This window comes from Musca autumnalis, unplaced genomic scaffold, assembly GCF_047663935.1.
Source record: "Musca autumnalis isolate F117 unplaced genomic scaffold, ASM4766393v1 scaffold_5, whole genome shotgun sequence".
Classification (NCBI taxonomy): Eukaryota; Metazoa; Arthropoda; class Insecta; order Diptera; family Muscidae; genus Musca; species Musca autumnalis.
Genome location: NW_027412088.1, coordinates 64,160,789 through 64,182,817, shown reverse-complemented (window position 1 = coordinate 64,182,817; position 22,029 = coordinate 64,160,789). Strand labels below are relative to the sequence as shown.

At 34.0% G+C, this 22,029-nt stretch overlaps 1 long non-coding RNA gene across 3 annotated transcripts in view; it reads left to right on the top strand.

Annotated features, from left to right (window-relative positions):
* Nucleotides 1-22,029, top strand: part of LOC141405344 (uncharacterized) — a 188,620-nt gene that overhangs the window by 122,986 nt on the left and 43,605 nt on the right. For all 3 annotated transcript variants that reach the window (XR_012413182.1, XR_012413184.1, XR_012413183.1), the window contains exon 4: nucleotides 15,663-15,698. This is a non-coding gene — a long non-coding RNA (uncharacterized lncRNA). The remainder of the gene's footprint in view (nucleotides 1-15,662; nucleotides 15,699-22,029) is intronic.

Genomic DNA, 22,029 nt, shown 5'->3' with positions numbered 1-22,029 from the left:
CAATGCTCTTCCGCCACACTAACTGAAGAATATCGATTTCTTTAAAACAAGGTTTAATACCATTGAGACATCGATTTGACATTTCGACTCATAATAGGGTCTCCGACGAATTTTTCGATATGCTAAAAACGGAATAACAAAGTTAATTATAATCCCCATTTAATAGATTCAATGTACAACAAAATTGAACTTTTTTAAAATTACAAGAAACCCCGCCTAGATTATGGAAGTGGATCGTAAAAAAAGAAGACACGTGTATCGGCGTTTTGAAAGTTTTCTTCGGGAAGTAACCTAAATAGGCGTTGCAAGTTCCGCCCATTTCTACAGGTTTCGAAATATTCGACATCAGATTCCTTGGAATCCTTGCATTTTAGGTATAAAGTGTCTTTGGAAATATTACTGACAACAATGCGGGGTATTTTTTTATGAAAAAATAACCCTCGTACGAGTCACAAAAGGGGTCTTTTTGGTCCCTTTTTTCAAAAACGTTTAAAAACTTTTTTATTATACATAGGTCCCCGAATACACCAAAACTCTAAATCGTACCTAAAGTCAGGAATCTGCCAAAAGTAAAATCACGTTTTAGGGTTAATGTTGTACTTTATCTGAGTTTATTAAGTTTTGTCCCACAAAACTTCATTCTAGATAGAAGACGTCAAAGACGAAAATATTTTCCATCAAATTCTAACGTAAGTCGCCGAATAAATGAAATATGTATTTACAATACATATCAAGAAAATAATGGAAATCGCGTTTTTGTTACAGGATGATAGTACACGTCAAAACACGTCGTATAATTCAAAGAAAATGGTAGTATGTCGCGTTTTTCTACATGTTTTGCCCTTGTCGAAAAAGGTCGTAAGTCCACAGGAAAATGTATACTTTAAAAGAATACTACAGCTAATGTAGTTCAGATATAATGTTTAACGTCATCCATGGTTGGGATACAATGTAAAGAACGAGCTACACCTTTGGATGATAATCGGATGATATTTGGCGGAGCCTTTGGACCAAACTTTTGAACAAAAATGTGATATTTTCTATATTGCAACGAAAATTTACATTTGAAATCTATTTTCCCCTATAAGCGAACTGATTATGAAAGATGGACTTCTGGCCTTTTCATTGATACAAATTGGGATGCTGCATGTGTTTAAATACCTCATATATTGAAAAAATTTTAAAAAACAAGATTTTTACTGTTTTACTTTCGTATATATTACTTAACTTTATTAACTGTTAATTTGTGGTTTCTCTAGGGACATTTATTCACATAACGAGATTAGTTTGTATTCTGAATAGAATAAAGTAATACCTTCTAACGGGCGGGTACGTGCAATGTTTATATTATTAAATGATTCAAAAATAATAATTGATTGAAATGTTATTAAACTAAGAAGACATCATGGTTTTTGCTAACAAAGAGCAGTATAAATTTGGAATGGTTTTCACGGTGATTCTGAAAGCTCTGATGATAAACTTCCTAATCCCAGGAAGACATTACATGCTGAAGATTCTACATGGTTTGCAGACAAAAACAAAAAACCCCAAACGAAGAATAAATACCAAATTTAAGCCATTTCTGAGGAATATTGAGGTCACACCTTCAAAATACCGGAAATCGGGAGGTACCGTTCTATGGGGGCTATATGAAGGCGTCAATACCAAACATCCTAGAAGTAATAGAAACTTCTATACCAAATCACGAAGCTCTATCTTTAAAATCTTAATTCCAAAAGACGGACAAACGGTCATGGTTATACCGACATAGAATTTTACTCTGATCAAGAATATATATAATTTATAGGGTCTCCGCTGAATATATCGATATGTTACAAACTGAATGACAAATTTAATTATACCCTCCATATTATGGGGGAGGGTATAAAATCTTCAGAAATGTTGGAGTCGATATGCAATTTTAACATACCCCCAAATAACTGATGACTTGAGGCATGCCGACTGTGTCCACCTTCTTAAAATGTATCTTATGTACCTGATGAAACTATAGCTATCGATATGTTGCCTTCTTATCTAAACACTTGCTTTCCAATAAGACCAAAGCTTCGTTTTGCATAACATCTGGTATTTCTATTGATTTGTAGCATATTTAAGAAAGTGGGGGTGGTCGGGTCTTATTGCTAAAATATGTAGCCAGGATTGGGGAAACGGAATCGTTCGTAAGTTTTATATATGTATATAGCGCATTTTAAAATAAGGGCACAGGTGCAACCCACTCCTCCGAAATTCAACAAAATACATAGCCTACTTCCACCAAGGGACATCCCTGTGCATAATCAGAATATTACATGGAATAAGTATTTAGGGTCGGAGATTCAACAACAGTTGCCTCGCAAATTAATTTTCTGACCGATATTTTCATAACTTTGGCAAAAAAAAACTTTTTTAAAAAATAGGGCCCGCCCTCTTCCAAATTCAAAAAATATAGAGCCTATTTTCACTCCGGTTGTTCCTTGTATATTCTCTGAAATTTTCAAAAAATCGTTTCAGCCGTTTATGAGTCTATGCGGAACATACACACATTGTCTTTTATATATAAGATTTCACCCAAAAGTTTTGGTCCATTAAACCCGCTAATAATTATCTCATCACCATGTTAAATTGCAAGCTTATTCTTTGTCTTAAACTCAAATCATTTTTAAAATTTCGCTCCGATCGGAATATTACTGCGATCTACAGGACAGCTACAAAGTCGGGTAAAAAATAAGTGTTTGGTCCATTTCACACCTTTCGATCATAACCAACATCTAATGGGATCACTTTTGGTAGGAACCTGACGTCTCCACAAAATTTCGTGACGATCGGTCCAAAAGTTATGCCTTCAGTTTTATCACAATTGTTAATGGATGGACGGACACACATAGCTAGATCGCTTTATGTCGTCAAGATATGAAAAAATGGCAAAGGGAGGGGGTCTACGACGAATACTTCGCGATGTAACACGAATATTGGACAAAACAAACTTATAATACCCTTTCCACATTGTTTTGTAAAGTATAAATATTTTATTTTAAAAACGTCCGTAAATTGTAGGAAAAGGTCGTAAGTCCCAACAAAAATACAAAACTGTACAAGGAAAAGGTCGTAAGTCCAATGACATCCAATTTTTTCCCAAACGCGACGGAACTTTACAAAGTACATGTATTGAAGCGGAATAAATAAACGAAGAATACTGCCTTTACCACCATAATAAAATCTTTAATACAGAAAGCGCTGGAATGTTTTTTCTTCCTCCTGAGAAATTTATTGAGAGAGACTTACGACCTTTTCCGACGGAGCAGACGATATATATTTTTGAAATAAATTTCAACAATAAGTTTTCGTCTTTTGTTGTTGCTGTAATATGCATGCAATGAACCCAATTTTTATAATTTTGGTCTCACATTTGCCTACGCTGTGTCTATTTTCTGTACGTATTTTTAATTAATTTTTTAGAGATTTTTATGGACTCTAAATTAGAGTAAATAACATTTACTCCAAGATTTCTTCATTATTTTTTTATTTTCCGCGAAAATAAAAATAAATTTTGAAAATATTTTAGCATCTACGGATAGATATCAAATTCCGTTAACGATTTATATATATATTTTCTTATTACAACCCAAAGGGGATTTTTAAATATTTTTTCTTTATAAGGGAACAAGCCCCCTATAAATTTAGGGTGCAGCATCCAATTTTGTGAACGCGAACATATTTGAAACCACAAATTTTTTCTTAACCTAAGTACCAAAAATCGCGGATGTGCTCGCAAAAAAAATTTCAATTTTTTGTCAATGGTATTGAAAAGGAAATTTGAAATTTACCATATATATAAAAGAGCTTAGTGATGAGTGAGTGAGTGAGTGAGTGAGGGAGTGACTGACTGACATATCATCGCCCAGACGAAACCGCTGAAGCTAGAATATTGAAATTTTGGGTGTGGGTTGCTGTTGGTGTGTAGGTGTGAGATAAGGCTGGGTTTTTGGAAATAAGACCTAGAAGGGTACGAAAAGTACTAAAATGTACTAAATATGGTACCTTTTGTATTAGGCAAACGGGGAGAGCTAGAATGGAATGTGGGTCTCGGATGGAGAGTTAGAAAGATGTCCCAAAGGGTTTTTGGAAATTCGATATGGCTAGAATCTTGGAATTTGGTATGGAAATCAAGGTTGGGAAGTGGTGTTTATAGAAGGAAATAGTTTTGGAAATTCGAACTCATGTGTACGAAAAGTTCTAAATGGTACTAAATTTAGTACAATATGGATTTGGGTGAACGGATAGAGCGGGAATTCTGAAATTTGGAATGTGGGTCACTGATGGAGAGTTAGAAAGATATTCTAAAGGGTTTTTGAAAATTCTATCTATAAGAGTACTAAAAGGTACTGAATTTAGACCAATTGTATATTTTCAACGGATATAGCTGGAATCTTGGAATGTGGTATGGAAATCAAGGTTGGGAAATGGTTTTGGAAATTCGAACTCATGTGTACGAAAAGTTCTAAATGGTACTAAATTTAGTACAATTTGGATTTGGGTGAACTGATGGAGCTGGAAACCAGAAATTTGGAACTATGATTATTGTCGAAGTGTAAGAATGAGATATGGGGGTAGTTTTGTATATTCGTACTTATGTCTACCAAAAATTCCTTAATTGTACTAAATTTGGTACACTTTAGATTTGAATAAGTGGATAGAGGCGGAATCCTAAAATTTGGAATAGTGATCACTGTTGGACTATAGGATTGAGGTAGTTTTGGAAATTCGTACTTATGTCTAGGAAAAGTTCTAAATTGTACTAAATTTGATACAACTTGGAGTTGGGTAAATTAATAGAGCTGCAAACCTGAAATGTGGAATATTGAGGTAGCTTTGGAAATTCGTACTTTTGTGTACGAAAAGTACTAAAGCGTACTAAATTTGGTACAATTTGGATTTGGGTTAATGGGTAGAGGCGGAATCCTAAAATTTGGAATAGTGATTACTGTTGGAATATACAATTGTGGGGGTTTTGGAAATTCGTACTTATGTGTACGACAAGTACTAAACTGTTCTAAAGGTGGTACAATTTGGAGAACAATTTGGATTTGGGTGAACGGATAGAGCTACAAACCTGAAATTTGGAATAACGATTACTATTGTAGTGTAGGATGGAGTTATGGAAATAGCCTTGGAAAATTGTAATTATGTGTAAGAAAAGTATTAAATGGTAATAAATTTGGTACAATTTGGATTCGGGTGATCGGATTGAGCTGTGAACCTAGAATTTGTAATAATAATTACTGTTGAAGTATAGGATTGAGGTAGTTTTGGAAATTCGTACTTATGTGTACGAAAAGTTCTAAACGGTACTAAATTTGGTACAATTAGGATTTCGGCGAACGGATAGATCTGGAAACCTGAAAGTTGGAATAATGATTACTGTTGAAGTGTAGGATTGAAGTATGTAGGTATTTTTGGAAATTCGTACTTAAAAGGTACTAAATTTGGTACTATTTGGACTTGATTGAACGACAGAAATGGAATTCTAAATTTTGGAAATAAGATTACTGTTGGAGTATAGGATTGAGGTAGTTTTGGAAATTCGTACTTATTGCGTACGAAAAGAACTAAGTGGTACTAAAGTTGATACAATTTGGTTTTGGTGAACGGATAGAGCTGGGATCCTGATATTTAGAATTAATATTACTATTAAAGAGTATGTAGACAGCTTTAGAAAATCGGACTTATGTGTACGGAAAGTACTTGGTGGTACTATATTGGGTATAATTTGGATTTGGGTGAACAGATGGAGCTGGAAACCTGCAATTTGGAATTAAGATTACTGTTGAAGTGTATGATTAAGATATGGGAAACTACTAAAGTGTACTAAATTCTGTTACAAGTTGGATTTTTGTGAATGGATAGAGCCTGAATCGTGAAATTTGGAATTATGTTTATTTTTGCTTGGAGGATTAAGGCAGATTTCAAAAATTCATTTTAAATACTTGTTAAATACTTTTTGTACACAAATGTTCGAGTATCCGACTGGTACTTAATTTGGTACAATTTGGATATGGATACAATATGGTACAATTTGGAGTGGAGGATTGAGATAATTATTGAAATTCGAACTTTCGTACGAAAAGTATTAAATGGTATATGAATAACGGTGGAATTCTAAATTTTGGTATTATTGTCTCTGTTGATGTGTAGGGTTGAGATACGGATGTGGTTCTGAGATACGGATGTGAAAGGGAACGAAAATAACTAAACGCCACAAAAATTTGGTTAAAATTGTTCCGATAAAGTTGTTAATAAATATCGCTGTTGGGATATAATTTTGGATATCGCGATGTAATTTTTGAAACTTATACCTAATATAAGTACTAAATTGGGTTGGTTTGTTGGTGTTCAGATAAGGAGTTTTTGAAATGCATACAAATTCTGAAATTAGGTATGGAGGTCGCTAACTACTGAATTATTGAGTTGGTATTGGAAATACGAAAAGTACAAAATAGTACCAAATTTGGTGCTAGGTGATGCTGGAATTTTATAATAAGTGTGCGAAAAGTACGAAAGTCCAATAAATTTTGTATTAGGCTAAGGAGAAGTTGTCAGGTTCACTTTATTGAAGCACTGGTATAAAAATCCGCCTTTAAAATGTATGGAATGTACATGTAGAAACATGGAGTTTTAAAATTGTATCGACTGTTATCGCGGAGGCAGTTTCTAAATATTGCAGTGAAATTAAACAGTCAAACATATCTTTTGAACAAAATTGTTTTTGTTTTTTTATTCAGAACGTTTTAGAAAGTACGCTTGAAAACGTAGATCTATGTTTACAAGAAAGTTTTTATCTCATGTGAACAAAAAGACATAAATTAAAATGTGTAAAAAATAACTGTTATATAGGGGCCAAAGCGTGCGCATTAAGTAAATTTTTTTGAATAAATTTTTTTTACATGTTTATATCAAAAATGCCGAAATTACAGATACTTCGGTTGGAAAATGTGAATAAAATCTTCAAAATACCTGTACCGTTCTAATAAAACATGGACTGGAATTTAAAATATGGGCCGCTGTTGAAGTGTAGGGGTATGACAAGGTCTTTTCTGGAAATTCGAACCAAAGGTATATGAAGAGCACTTAAATGAAATTAAATATCAATTAAAATAGGTAATAGTACATCAAAATTTTCATTGTCCACCATTTTCATATTAAATATCGTTAATTAGTTGAGTATTCCCATTCCGCATACGAAGTAGCGGGCATTTTGCTAGTCACATATAAAAAGCGAAAGCTTCTGGAGATATTAAATATTATAGCTACAAATTTCTTTTGTTTAGTGTCTCATAATAAAATTTGATTTGGTACATTTCCTCTTTTGACACAATCCGCAAAAAGTGAAGTATTTTTGGAGATTTTGACTCAGTGTGGAATAAATTTTAATTAAGAGTCTAAAAGTTTAATAAATAATTTCTACCTATAATATCTAATTTTGTAACGTCATTTTCTTAACAAAGTATTTTACTTATATATCTAGTTTCTTCAGGGACTTACAGTGCAATTTTGTGTAGAATATTACTTCTTTTAACACCTTTCGTCTAAAACTAAATGTCATGTTACTTTCATTCATGAACTCGAAAAAAGAAGAAAACAACTTTATTCAAAAAATATTTGGGTGTTTTGTTAGCAAATTTGATGTATATATTTTCTTGATATGTGTTGTAAATACATATTTCATTTATTCGGCGACTCGTATTAAAATTTGATGGAGAATATTTTTGTCTTTGACGTCTTCTATCTAGAATAAAGTTTTGTGGGACAAAACTTAATAAACTCAGATAAAGTACAACATTAAAACGTGATTTTACTTTTGGAAGATTCCGGGCGTTTAGGTACGATTTAGAGTTTTGGTGTATTCGGGGACCTATAGTAAAATTTTATGGCAAATAATTTTGTAGAATATTTTGATCTAATACGATCACATTTTAAAGGAGTTTTTAAACGTTTTTGAAAAAGGGACCAAAAAGACCCCTTTACTGACTTACATTACGGTTGGATACCCCGCATTGTTGTCAGTAATATTGCCAAAGACACTTTCTACCTACCACTTTATACCTGTAGAAATGGGCGGAACTTGCCACGCCTATGTAGGTTACTTCGCGACGTAAATATTCAAAACGCCGAAACATCCCAGCAAAATTTTATGTAAGTGGTTCCATGAGATGCCATGATTTCACTGGATCTTTTGCATTGGCTCAAATGAAGTCGTGAAAGATCCGATCTTTTCATCAGCATTTGAACCCATTCGAAGGAAGTCGTGGAAGATCCGATCGTTTCATCAGCATTTGAACCAATTCAAAGGAAGTCGTGATAGATCCGATCTTTTCTATAGCATTTGTACCCATTCCATCGATCCAATAGAGATGAATTTTGTGTTTTTATTTTTACACATGTATATATTCTTTTATTTATCTAAATATGTATGTTTAAAGCAATGTAAGATTTATTATGCTAGGAAGTCCCAATCATTGAGCTAAAAGTAGAGTCGGACTGCACTCTTTGGTATTAGTCGTGTTCCTTTACGTGCCAGTGGTTACCAGTTTTTACCCGCAAAGTGTTTCCTTACTTTTAAAAGCATACAATTTATATGAGAGCAGTTCACCACTTTTCCCATTTTTGCAACAATTACCATTTTTAAAAGTAAAGGAACAGACCAATTATAGCTCTGTTCCAGAACTAAAAAGTTTTTACAATTTTTACCACTTTTACACATTTTGCGTTCCCGTACACAAAATTTATATGAAAATCGTTTACGACTTTTACAACTTTTACGACTTTTACCACTTTATAAAGTACGGGAACAGGCCAATAAAAGTTTCCTTGCCTGCTCTAGAGAACCCTGGTCAACAAGTCGATTTGTAGATTCCTACAAAACAACAAACATTTCCAAAACGTTGTAAAATAAAATTCACGAAATAGTAATCTGCAGTTGGAGTCTATGTCGAAATCTGCACTGCACTGATGGGAAGTAAAATCCTTTTGTAAGATGAATCAAACAAAACCTGTTGCGGAGGAAGTAAACTCTGTTGCGTGCAGCGGCGTTGTTTAGACTGCAACAGCTGGGACGGCCGGAAGTCAAGTTTCTCACTTAAAACACATCGTTCCCGAAGTCTGGAAAATAGGCCAGCTACTGAAGCCCGAAAAGGATGCCAGCAAAGGTGAATCTTACAAACCGATTTCGCTTTTGTCGCCCGTAGCAAGGACCCTTGTGGCTATAGTTCTTCCAGCATCAGAAATACATAACTTTCCAGTTGCCGATCAATAGCATAGGATCCGTAAGCAGCACAACAACTGGGCTGAAGGCCATCTCCATCTCCATATTAGCAGAGAACTCACTCAGAGCAAGCCGTGCTCATCTTATATATATAAATGAGCTTGGTGATAAGTGATTGACTGACTGACTGACTGACTCATCATCAACGCCCAGCCAAAACGGCTAAAGCTAGGAGCTTGAAATTTTACCAGTGGGTCACTGTTGATGCAAATGTGCGAGATAAGGCCGGGTTTTAGAAAATTCGTCCTGGAACCACAAAAAATAACAACAACAAAAATCCTTATTTTTCATTACTATTACGTACTTATTCACTTAGTTGGCCCTCTGCAAGACATGTGTCAAATTAACAATGCTATAACTTCATGATACCGTAAACGATCACACATAATTTCAAATTTTGTAGTTTACTTCTAGGCGCACTTATTTTATCGTAAACCACTAAATAATAGAAAGACAAGACATTTGTTATCTTCCATTGCAACAGATGTCGCAGTTGGTGATAATGGTATAAACATCAATTACGCGAAAAATACAAACCGATCCTGATTTAGTTTTCACATAACAGGTGTCGCACAAAAGATTTTCATTCGTTAAAATACAGTTAGAAAAGATGATTACAAACGATGCATTTGTAAAAATTTTGATTTTCAATTTAAAATTAAAACAAAAATTCTTTCAATAAATGATGTTGAGTTTGTTGAACAAATGAGTTGCTGTTGAAGACAACATTAGGGGAATAAATTCAGAAATCGGCCAGAAATAACAACAACTAAAAACTGTATGGACCTCACTTTTTGGTAATAACTAAATGTTTGCAAATCAATGAAAGTGCAATAAAATTGTGCATATTACCACGATTTATTTGCAATTAAGAATTTTATCGTATATGGAGATGTACAGTCATAACTATTCAATTTCAAAATCTGTAATTTGAAGAAATCGCTAAATAATTAATGAAATCAATAATATGCCCCAGGAATATAGGAATTTGGTATGGAAATCAAGGTTGGGAAGTGGTGCTTCTAAAAGGAAAGAGCTGGAAACCTGAAATTTGGAATTAAGGTTACTGTTGTAGTGTAGGATTGAGATATGAGGGTAGTTTTGGAAATTCGTGCTTATGTGTACGAAAAGTACTAAATAGTACTAAATTTGGTACAATAGGAATTTGGGTGAACGGATAGAGCTGAAATCCTGATATTTGGAATTGAGATTACTGTTGGAGTGTAGGATTGAAGAACTTTTGGAAATTCGTACTTATGTGTATGAAAAGTACTAAATGGTACTAAATTTGATACAATGGGGATTTGGGTGAACGGATAATAGCTGGAATCTCGAAATTTGGAATTGAGATTACTGGTGGGGTGTAGGATTGAGGTAGTTTTGAAAATTCGTACTAATGGGTACGAAAAGTACTAAATGGTACTAAATTTAGTACAATTTGGATTTGAATGAAGGGATAGAGCTGGAAACCTGAAATTTGGAATTAATATTACTGTTGAAGTGTAGGATTGAGATATGAGGGTGGTTTTGGAAATTAGTACTTATGTGTACGGAAAGTACTAAATGGAACTAAATTTTGTATAATGGGGATTTGGGTGAACGGATAGCGCTGGAATCTCTAAATTTGGAACTGAGATTACTGGTGGAGTTTAGTATTGTGGAAGTTTTGGAAATTCGTACATAAGGTACGAAAAATACTAAATAGCACTAAATTTGGTACAGTTTCGATTTGGGTGAACGGATAGAGCTTGATTCCTCAAATTTGGACTGAGGATCACTGATGAAGAGTAAGAAAGATGCACCAAAGGGTTTTTGGAAACTTGAGTGTACGAAAAGTACTAAATGGTACTAAATTTAGTACAATTTGGATTTGGGTGAACGGATAGAGCTGGATTCCAGAAATTTGGAATTGATATTACTGTTGGAGTGTAGGACTGGGGAAGTTTTGGAAATTCTTACTTATGTGAATGAAAAGTACTAAATGGTACTAAATTTGGGACAATGGGGATTTGGGTGAACGGATATAGTTGGAATGTCGAAATTTGGAATTGAGATTACTGGTGGGGTGTAGAATTGAGGTAGTTTTGAAAATTCGTACTTATGGGTACGAAAAGTACTAAATGGTACTAAATTTAGTACAATTTGGATTTGGGTGAACGTATGTATGTAGCTGGAAACCTGAAATTTGGAATTAAGATTACTGTGAAGTGTAGGACTGAGATATGAGGGTGGTTTTGGAAATTCGTACTTATGTGTTCGAAAAGTACTAAATTTGGTACAATAGGGATTCGAGTGAACGGACAGAGCTGGAATCCTGAAATTTGAAATTAAGATTACTGTTGGAGCATAGGATTGGGGAAATTTTGGAAATTCGTATTTATGTGTACGAAAAGTACTAAATGGTACTAAATTTATTACAATTTGGATTTGGGTGAACTGGAATCCTGAATTTTAAGTATTTTAATTTTATTTATTTTAATTTAAAGTATGAATTTTTGTAAACGGAAAGAGTTAGAATTTGCAACCCGTTCGCGGTAGGCTATAGAGGTAGAATTTGGATTTGGGTGACGGATAGTGTTTGAGTCCTGAAATTTGAAATTAGGATTACTATTGGAGTGTAGGACTGAGGTAGTAAGGGTACGAAAAGTACTAAGTGGTACTACCAGTGGTACAATTTGGATTTGGGGGAACGGATAGAGCTGGAATCCTGGAATTTGGTCAGACTGCTGTTGGAGTATAGGATTGAGATGGAAGTAGTTTTTGAAATTCGTACTTATGGGTGCGAAATGTACCAAACGGTACAACTTGGATTTGAGTGCACGGATAGCGCTGGAATCCTGTTATTTGGAATTATGGTTACTGTTGAAGTGAAGGATTAAGGTTGTTTTGGAAAATCGAATTGTACAGAAATTGGTATAATTTGTTTTTGTGTAAAGGGGTTTTTGGAAATTCGTCGTAGAAGGTATGAAAAGTGCTAAAGTGTACTAAATATGGAATCCATTGTATTAGGCAAACGCGAAGAGCTAGAAATCTGAAATTTTGAACGAATGGTCATTGATGGAGAGTTAGGAAGATGTACCAAACGGTATTTAGAAACTCGACCTATAAGTGTACGAAAAGTACTAAAAGTATCTAAATTTGGTACCAATTGCATATTTTTAATGGATAAAGCTAGAATCTTCAAATTTGGTATGGGAATCAAGGTTGGGAAATGGCGTTGAAATAAGGAAATGGTTTTGGAAATTCGTATTTATGATTGCGAGCAGTACTAAATTTGGATTTGGGTGAACGGATAGAGCTGGAATCCTAAAGTTTTGAATTAAGATTACTGTAGGGGTTTAGGATTGAGATAGTTTTGGAAATTCGTACCTTTGGGTACGAAAAGTACTAAATTTGGTACAATTTGGATTTGTATGAACGGATAGAGCTGGAATTCTGAAATTTGGAACTAAGATTACTGCCGGACAGTAGAATTGAGGTAGTTTTGGAAATTCGTACTTAAGGGTACAGAAAGCACTAAATTTGGTACAATTTGAATTTTAGTAAACGGATAGTGTTGGAATTAGGAATTAAGATTACTGTAGGAGTGTAGTATTGAGGAAATTTTGAAAAGTCGTACGTATGGGTAAGAGAAGTACTAAATGGTACTAAATATGGTACAATATGGATTTGGGTGAACGGGTAGAGCTGGAATCCTGAAATTTTTGTTTGGGAAAGAAATGGTACTAAATTTGATACAATTTGGATTCGGGTGAATTAATAGAGCTGGAATCCTGAACTTGGAATTACGATTACAGTCGAAGAGTAGGATTCAGATTGTTTTGAAAAGGCAAACTTATGGTTACGAAAAGCACTAAATGGTACTAAATTTAGTACAATTTGTATGTAGGTGAACGGATTGCGGTGGAATCCTGCAATTTGAAAGTATGATTATTGTAGCCCTGTTGCGTTGAGGAAGTTTTGAAAATTGGTACGAAAATTATAAGTTGTTCTAAATTTAGTACAATTTTAATTTGGTTTAACGGATAGAGTTTGAATCCTGAAATTTTGAAGTGAGATTACTACTAAAGTGAAGGATTGAGGTAGTTTTGGAAAATCTTACTTATGGGTACGAAGAGTTCGACTTAATACTAAGTTTGGTACAATTTGGAATTGAACGAACGGATACAGCTGGAATCTTGAGATTTGGAATTACTGTAATTATTATGGAATTTACTGTAATTATTTTGTATTAATGTCCGTGTATGGCTGAGATATGTCGTCGAAATACGTACCATAAGTATACGAAAATTACTTAATGGTACTCAATTTGTTTTTGGGTGTAGGGACAGTGCTGGAATTTTTATTTTTTGGAGTTAGGGTGTGTATTGGTGTGCAACGTTGATCTCGCTGTTAATGTGTAAGGGTGAGATACGGCTGATCTTTTTGAAAATCGAACTTAAGGGGTACGTACAGTACTAAGATAAAAATAAATATTTATTAAAATTGGTATTAGTGCGACCAAATTTTCAGTGTTTGTCATTTCCATATTATATATTGTTTATTTGTTTTTTTTATATCCTTTCCGCATACGAAGTAGCGGGCATTTTGCTAGTAATCTATAAAGAGAAGTCTAACGTTACAAGAGAGAACCTCTAGATCAACAAGCCTTTCAACCAGGTTTAAGAAGCATTCACACGAATGCAGTCGCAGATGCAGTAAACAGTTATCGTGTGAATGCGGTCCTTGGAGAACATCCACCATCTATAGCAGCTGAGAAGCGCCAGCTGTCAGGACAAACCAGAGTAGTTTTGGGTCAATACCCTCGGGATGGTGCAGCCGTCAAAATTCCTATAGGGCAAGCACTGATGACACCGTGGAAAAAATCTGCCCAGTATACAGCACAGGCCCCCACGACACACTGCTCCTTTTCAATTACCCTACCAATCCTGCTAAGAAACTTAAGTTTGCAGCTTTGTGGTTACAAACCATATAAATAGCGAAATAGCCACATTCTTACGACTGATAGACCCCGAGTCAGATTAAGCAGAAAAATGAGAATGCAAACATATTAACTACTGTTACAACAACGAGAACAAACAGTAAATAATAGATGTAAACTTTATGATGATAAATAAATTATAGTTATTTCATTAATTCCTTTGAATTAATAAAATAAAAAAATGAAAATCATTTTTCAATACAGCATTTTCCATTTTCCAACAAGACGTGAAAATTACATTCCAAAGGGTTGGTGAAAATGACATGCCAAAGATTAGTGAAAATGCTATTCTTGGGAATTGGTTAAGATGGCATGCCAAAGGATTGGTATAGATGCCATGCCAAAGAATTGTTGAAGATGCCATTCCATCGAGTTAGTAAAGATGACATGCTTAGGATCTGAAAATGAATTGCATCTTTTGGGGGTCACGCTCTTGTAAAAAGAATGAGTGAAGATGCTGAAAAAATGACATTTCATTTCTCTTGCACCCATTCTTGAATAGCATCTTTGGCATCGAACATTTTGCTGGGATGTGTCTTCTTTTTTTCGGTCCTCTTTCATAATCTGGCAAATTATCTTGTAATTATTTTTTGTGTTGCACAGTGTAATTATCTATTATAATTATCTATTGTTATAACAATATAATTACATGCCTACAAAAAATCATGAATGTTAATTTGTAATCTGTGGAAATGAATTATGCAGAAGAATGTATGAGCTGTCATATCAGAAAATGGATGATATTCATTCCCAAAAATTTAAAATATCATTCCTGACAACTGGAATCTCAACTTTTAATACAACCCTCCTTCATTCAAATAATATTCTTCCATTGTATAACGCCATAAAATGTTAGAAATGAAATGGTGTTAAGTACACCATACCTGTAACAGGAGTTGAAATATTATTTTCATATATGTTGTTTTTTCTACTTTTTCGCTAAGAAATACAGATGTATGTCAACAAATATGCTGGCGTCGAAAGTTTTTTTTTTTTTTCAAAAATATATTAAGTGCTTTGTATAAATGTATAATTGAAACGTGTAGAGAGTTCATAGCTTAAGCAGAGGTAAAGAATGTCTGCAAATACACTCTGCAAAAATATAATAGATGATGGTGGCATATACAGTTTCTAATACATATAGTGTAAAATAGTGTTGGTAGTACTTTGAAATTATACAACGATTGAAATTGGAAATATATATTAAATTTAAATGCAACTGATGGTTTTATGTTAAGTTAACACTAGGTTTGCAAATTCAACTGATTTACACTAAATGTACACTTCAGTTTGTTAATAGAATATTATATTATGATATTTCACTTACAATATTCCAAATAATTGTTCTCTTTTCGTTTTCAGGACTTCGCTAATATTTGATGCATTTGGTGTATATTGGTAAGTATATATTTAATACAAATATGATGTAAAATATGTTTAATCAACAACAACAAAAAACTACAAAAGAATAACATTACATGTTTGCTGTTTCTCTTTTTTTATGATACACATAGCGACACGGTAATATTTATAAGGGAACATTTAAATCAAAGGACATTTCTATTATTTTCCATTAGAGAACATAGTAGACAACCTCGTTAGAAAAATGTAATTTCTTTTAAAACACTTCCTATATTAAATGTACGTATTGGTTATTGTTGACAATTAAAAAGATTTTGTTAATAGGAAACAACGATTGTGTTGGTATTTTCGAACATTTATTTAAATGTTTTGATTTTTATAGGAGATCCTATAAAAAGACACGCTGATCTTCTATTGGAAATCCCATTGCTCCTTAACGAATAGACCTATTAATCTGTAAAACATCTAATAGTCCTTTTCATCACGATTTTTATACCCTATACCACAATGTGTAATTTTAAATAAGGTAAGAGTATATCACAAAGGAGAAGCTTTCAATTTGAGATGGCAATAGGATAATATTTAGAGGGTTAAATGGACCAAAACTTTTGTGTGAAAATTGCGAAAATTTTAAATATACAGCTTATATCTTAATTCCTGGAAGTGACATTCCGGACAAGTGAGATATACTTGAAAGTGGAACGCTTGACCTTTCAATTGATGCCAATTATGTTGGTGTGCATGATCAGATAACAGAGTTACAGCCTAATATATTCCGTTATTTGTTTGTAGTGTAATAATAAACTCGCTAGAAGTCGCAATTATACATCAATAGTCACGAAATTTTGCACCGGGTAAGAGTATAGGTCGAAAAAGATGCCTACAATTTTGAAAAATGATCTGATATTCTTTAGCGGGTGAAATGGACCATTACTTTTGTAAGAAATATAAAAATTTTATTTTTGGTCGATATTTTAATTCCTTGAGGACATATATATTTCGCAAAGTAGCCTACATATGGGAAAAAACTACTGACCTATCCTCTGACGTAAATTGCAATAAAGTGTTTGCTAGATAACGGGCCTACTGCCTAATATATAATTTTTATCCCATGCTACATATTGTCTCTCAAAAAGTTTATGTAACAAGACGAAATATTCGTCCTAGACCCCTTATTTGGTATGCCAAAATTCATATCTCGACGAGATAAAGCGATTTAGCGATGTGTGTCCGTCCATTAAAAATTGTAAACAAACTTAAGGCCGCAATTATGGACCAATTCTAACGAATTTTTTAAGGAGGTTGGGTTCCGGCCAGAATAGATATAATTAGTTTTTGGTGATGATCGTGAAATGGGATGAAATGGACCAAAAACAAAATTTTAACCAATTTTGTAGCGGCTCTGTAGGTCAAAATAACAAACCGCAAAATTTTGAACAAAGTTTGTGTTTATGATGAAGAAGAAGCGAACAAACCAACCTGAAGATCAGAGAATACGTAGCGGGTTAAATGGACTGAACCTTTTGTGTGAAATTGGTAAAAATTTCAATAACGTAGCGGTTAAACAACGGAAGTAGTAGTACTACATAAGTGGGTTTCATTACATTTTAGTTTGTGTGAACTAAATTTTCCTTTCCTGCTACAAAAATGTCTTTGACATGCTAGATAACTTTTTGGTTTTGGTCATAAGTATTATACATTACATCTGTGATATTCGATAATTAAATTTTCACAATCATTGAAAAAAAGTTCCGTGGAGAGCGATTGTCCAGGGATAGTGGTATAGGGTATCCCATGGTCGGCTCCGTCCGACTATAGACTTTTCTTACTTGTTTTCATCTAGATTTATTGGGCTTCTACAGAACATTTGTCCCATAAGTCGAACTAAGAAACGATTTCCCTTTTAAAACCTCTTTTACAGTTTCGTTGAAAACAAATTAAAAAACCTTCTTCTGTCGACGAAAATTGTTGAGCACGTTTTTTTAATGTCTCGACGAGCTGTGTTAATCTGGCGTTATGTGTGTGTCTTTCAATCTAAGCCTTGTAATCACCCTACACGTCGCAATTTTGATCGGATCGTGACCAAATTTAGGGTGGGGAGGTGCCGGAGGGTAAGAAGTGTTCATGGTCATATAATATTTAAGGGTCCGAATAGGCAAAAAACCTATTTGGAGAAAAAATCAACATCTTATTACAAAGCGAATATATCTGTTTCTATAAGGGGTACACCAAAAGCAAACCCTGACAATGAAAGTAGAAAATATCAACTTAACAACTGTTTTAATTTTTTTGTAATCTCACTATAGGTCGGAATTTTGATCCAATCAAAATTTTGGGAGTTGATGGGGGTCAAACAGATGAAAAAGCTTATTGATTTTGGTCAGATAATATTTAGGGGTCGGAATGGGCAAAAAACTCGTGTAGAGAAAAATTCAATGTTTTATTCTCTTGCGAATATCCCCTCCTCCGCAACACCTTTGAGCTTTAATTCAAATACATTTTTGCCGACAAAAACATACGTCCAAAAACTACCACAAAATCTGACACCCCCCTAATACATTATTATTCGTTCGTTTGCGTTCATTTTTGCGACCACTTTTGTTATAAAATACCCAACAAAAACGGCAACTCTACATATAACTTTTTATCCCTATTCATATTTCACCACACGAGTTCTCTTTAGTTTCCTTACATTCTCTTATTTCACCATAATATGCTCCTTTTCACTGTGACGATTCTCTTTATAATCTTCAACTGCGTTGAATCTCTCTTCATTTAACAAAAATTCCGTATCTTTTTATGTAGTTTCCCATTGTTATGACGTCAGCATCTGATACTTGACACTACGTTTTAAGCAAATTTTATATTCCCGATGCCAAGGACTGATAATAGCGCTTGGTGTAGACGTGTGCCATGGTTTTTATTTCAGTCTACTGCCGGATATTCTATAAATAACATTCCATTTTGGTGCTATCTCTCTTTCTCTTCGTCGTGTTTCACACATAAACAAAAACAAGACGGTGACATTTTATTGGTGTGTCTGCCTGTGCATTATGCCGCTTTCAATTATCCTTGCCCCAACGAAGTGAAAGAAAAATAAATGAAATAACTGTGAAATTTAAAAACGGGAAGAATCATATTCATTTAAGCATATGGCAAAGCTTTTCAAAATAAATCGTCAATTTAAAAGGAGAGCCTATTTTGGAATTTTTGTGGTATTAGTGTTCTTTTTTAGAACGCAAAATCGTATAACGATGCCAGTGTGAATTACTGTTGTGTGCGCATTAGGGTTATGACTTTTTTACAACCTCATATCCCTGTATCATAGCGTGATGAGTTTTGCCATAAGATTACATAAAATCTTAATTATAAGGTGATTCGGTGAAAAAACCTCACGCACAAAATGATTTTAAATTTTGAATTTATTAAAATTATGGACAATTTTTTGAAGTCACTGAAAACAGATATATAATTGAAAATAAACTAATTAAAATGACATAAAATTTATTTCTCACTATTTTTCTTCAATTCTGAGAATCGTAAAAAATGTCGTAAACGCTTTTAATCAAAAATATAATTTTTTAACAAAAAACAGAAAATTTAAAATATTTTCAAAGTGACTTTTTTCCCCCCTTTTTTTATATTTGAATGAAATAAACTTTATTATAGTTATTAGTAGGCTTATATTTATTCATTCGCACAACAAAAAATAATTTTTTGAAAAAATTTTTTTTTCCATTTCATATATTTTTGCAAAAAATTATTTTTTTAAAATCGATTTGTGCGTGAACTTTTTATATATTTCAATGGAATAAACGATAGCATAGTGATTAATAGGCAAAAGTTCAATTATCCCTGCTACAGGAAATAATTTTTGAGGAAAAATGTCAAAAAGTCATAACCCTAGTGCGCATATATATTGCAGCGCGCCTGTATTCTTTCATCTACACGTGCATGTGTCTTCATTTTGCGAAGTGTTCAAGTGTAAGTGTTAGTGAGTGCGTTTAGGTGTTGGTTTATATATATTTCTTTGTGCCAAGTTTATATAAATCTAAAATGAAGGATTGTGGGTATGTACGTATGTGTGATGGCGTATGTGGTGTGTTGTTGTCAGCTATGTTTTCGTTTTTCCCCATAAGAAATGGCTATCGCCATGGGAGGCGGGCCTTGAGCAATATAAATTACACAAGCACACAATTTTTAAATTAAAATATTAATGATTTTTAAAGCGAAAAATTTACATACAAATTAATAATTGTTAGCAGTTCATAAAATCGGATTAACAAATGGAGTATAAATTGGGAATTAAGCGACAAATTCTGGATGTGGAATTTTGATGTTGTCGGAAAGTGGCTGTTGGAATTATTTCAGTAAAATATGTGAGGAGTTAAAAAAGAGATGTAAGTTGAACAGTTTGCTATCGAAGTTAAAGTTCATGGTATCTTGCCATTCTTAGGGTGGGCACCAAAAGGAGTAGACTGACATAGAGTAGTCGATATAAAATTATTGGGCAAACATCCCAAATGATTTGCCCTACCTTGGTGTAGTTCTTGTATTGTATTATTTCCCAGGAGGTGGGTTCTTAGGGTCGCGAAAGCTGGGCATTGACAGAAATAGTGTTCCAACGCTCCGTCGCGACAGACGCGTCGTCCTCTCCGCATGCTCTGCATTCACTATTCTCAACACATGTGTCTTGTAAGGATGCCTGTCAGTCTAATAATGGTACATTTACTCATTAAAGTAGGTCCTTTGTTTTCCCCGTAGGATTTTATTATTACAGGGGGATATGTGGATATTGGTTTCTTGAAGGTTTATTTGGCAAAGAGTTATAACCCAGCAAAAATCCTCATTACAAACCTCCTTTCCCACCCATTATTTTAACAAGGGCATGTCGCGCGATATATCTAGTTATTTTGTAACCACTGAAATAAGTAGTCAGAATCTACTCAGTATCTACTTATTTCAGTGATTACAATCTTCTTTGTTCAGTGGTTACAAAATAACCAGATATTTCGCGCGACATGCCCTTCTTAAAATAATGGGTGGGAAAGGAGGTTTGTAATGAGGATTTTTGCTGGGAATGTTCACCGAACCATGGTGGGACTAGTCGTTAATTCAGTTTTTACTCTCCAAGACATCTTTTAATTTAACTGTCTTGTTTGTTACAGTTTCAATTCTTGTTTTGCTGTAAGTTAGGATGTTTACGGGGATTGGCTTCGTGATAGCGTTAGAGTAGTTCAGACACTCTGCAATCGTTTCGACTTCCGCCTGAAGGATCGGAGAAGGTTATTGTTTCTGTCTCTTTGATATAGAGACCTCTCTGATTTCTTTTCGGGGTCTTCAGCCGTTTCAGGAGATTCCGTAGTCGGGCTCGAGCTCAGTTTGTGATCCTCTGCAAGCGCACTTTGTCGCCCTCTGCGGGTGTCTTAACGAAGTTTGTTCGGCACATCTGAAGGAGAGAAGCCAACCTAGGATCAATCACGCACCGAAGTAAAATGCAATATATTTCGGTATCATTTCGAGCAAAATGCATTAAACTATGGAAACCTTGTATTGGCCAAACAGAAACATGGATTCTTATTCATTCTTATGCAATACTCTGTGATATGTGGTCAATACAATATATAATATAATAAATTTATATTCTCAGCATACATAGCTACGTTCCTTGTATGCCTGTACCTTTAAACCGAACTTATCTTGATGTAACTTCGAAAGAACTATACATACCCCCGGTTGATGCACAATTTCATTCAACAAAAACCAATCAACTTCAAAATAAGAAAACACAAAAAAACTTTCTTAATTTTAATACATATTCATGGGAAAAACATCCTTTATACTACTGTACGCTCTTGATTGCTACAAATGGAATATTTAATATCTTTACGTTGACAAAGCCAAGCAAGCTTTCATATGCCGCACATGTCTATGCCGCATTTTTCTTTTTTGTCAGTACAAAACATAATACCATCATTCGCAACATTCCAACAGAGCAACCGACCACTCCAACTCCCACTGCGCCAAATATGGTCACAAACTGACCCAAATATCAAATATATTGCTATATGACCGCATTGAAGGAAGGACGAGAACGATTTGACTATATTTTTTGTCATCTCCCTCATCACACACACATCACTTTAAATGAAACGACAATAATGACAGGAGAAAATAGTACAGCAATAACTACAACCAAACTTTGTTCACCATAGAGAAAAAATACAAATGTTCCAATTATTTTGGTGATATGTTTTTGGGCTATAATTGTACGTAGCAGACTATCACCTCGGTTTTGCATTGAAAATGACAACTGTATATGTTTAGTGGCATACATTCACACATGTGTATTTATCCAAATATTGTC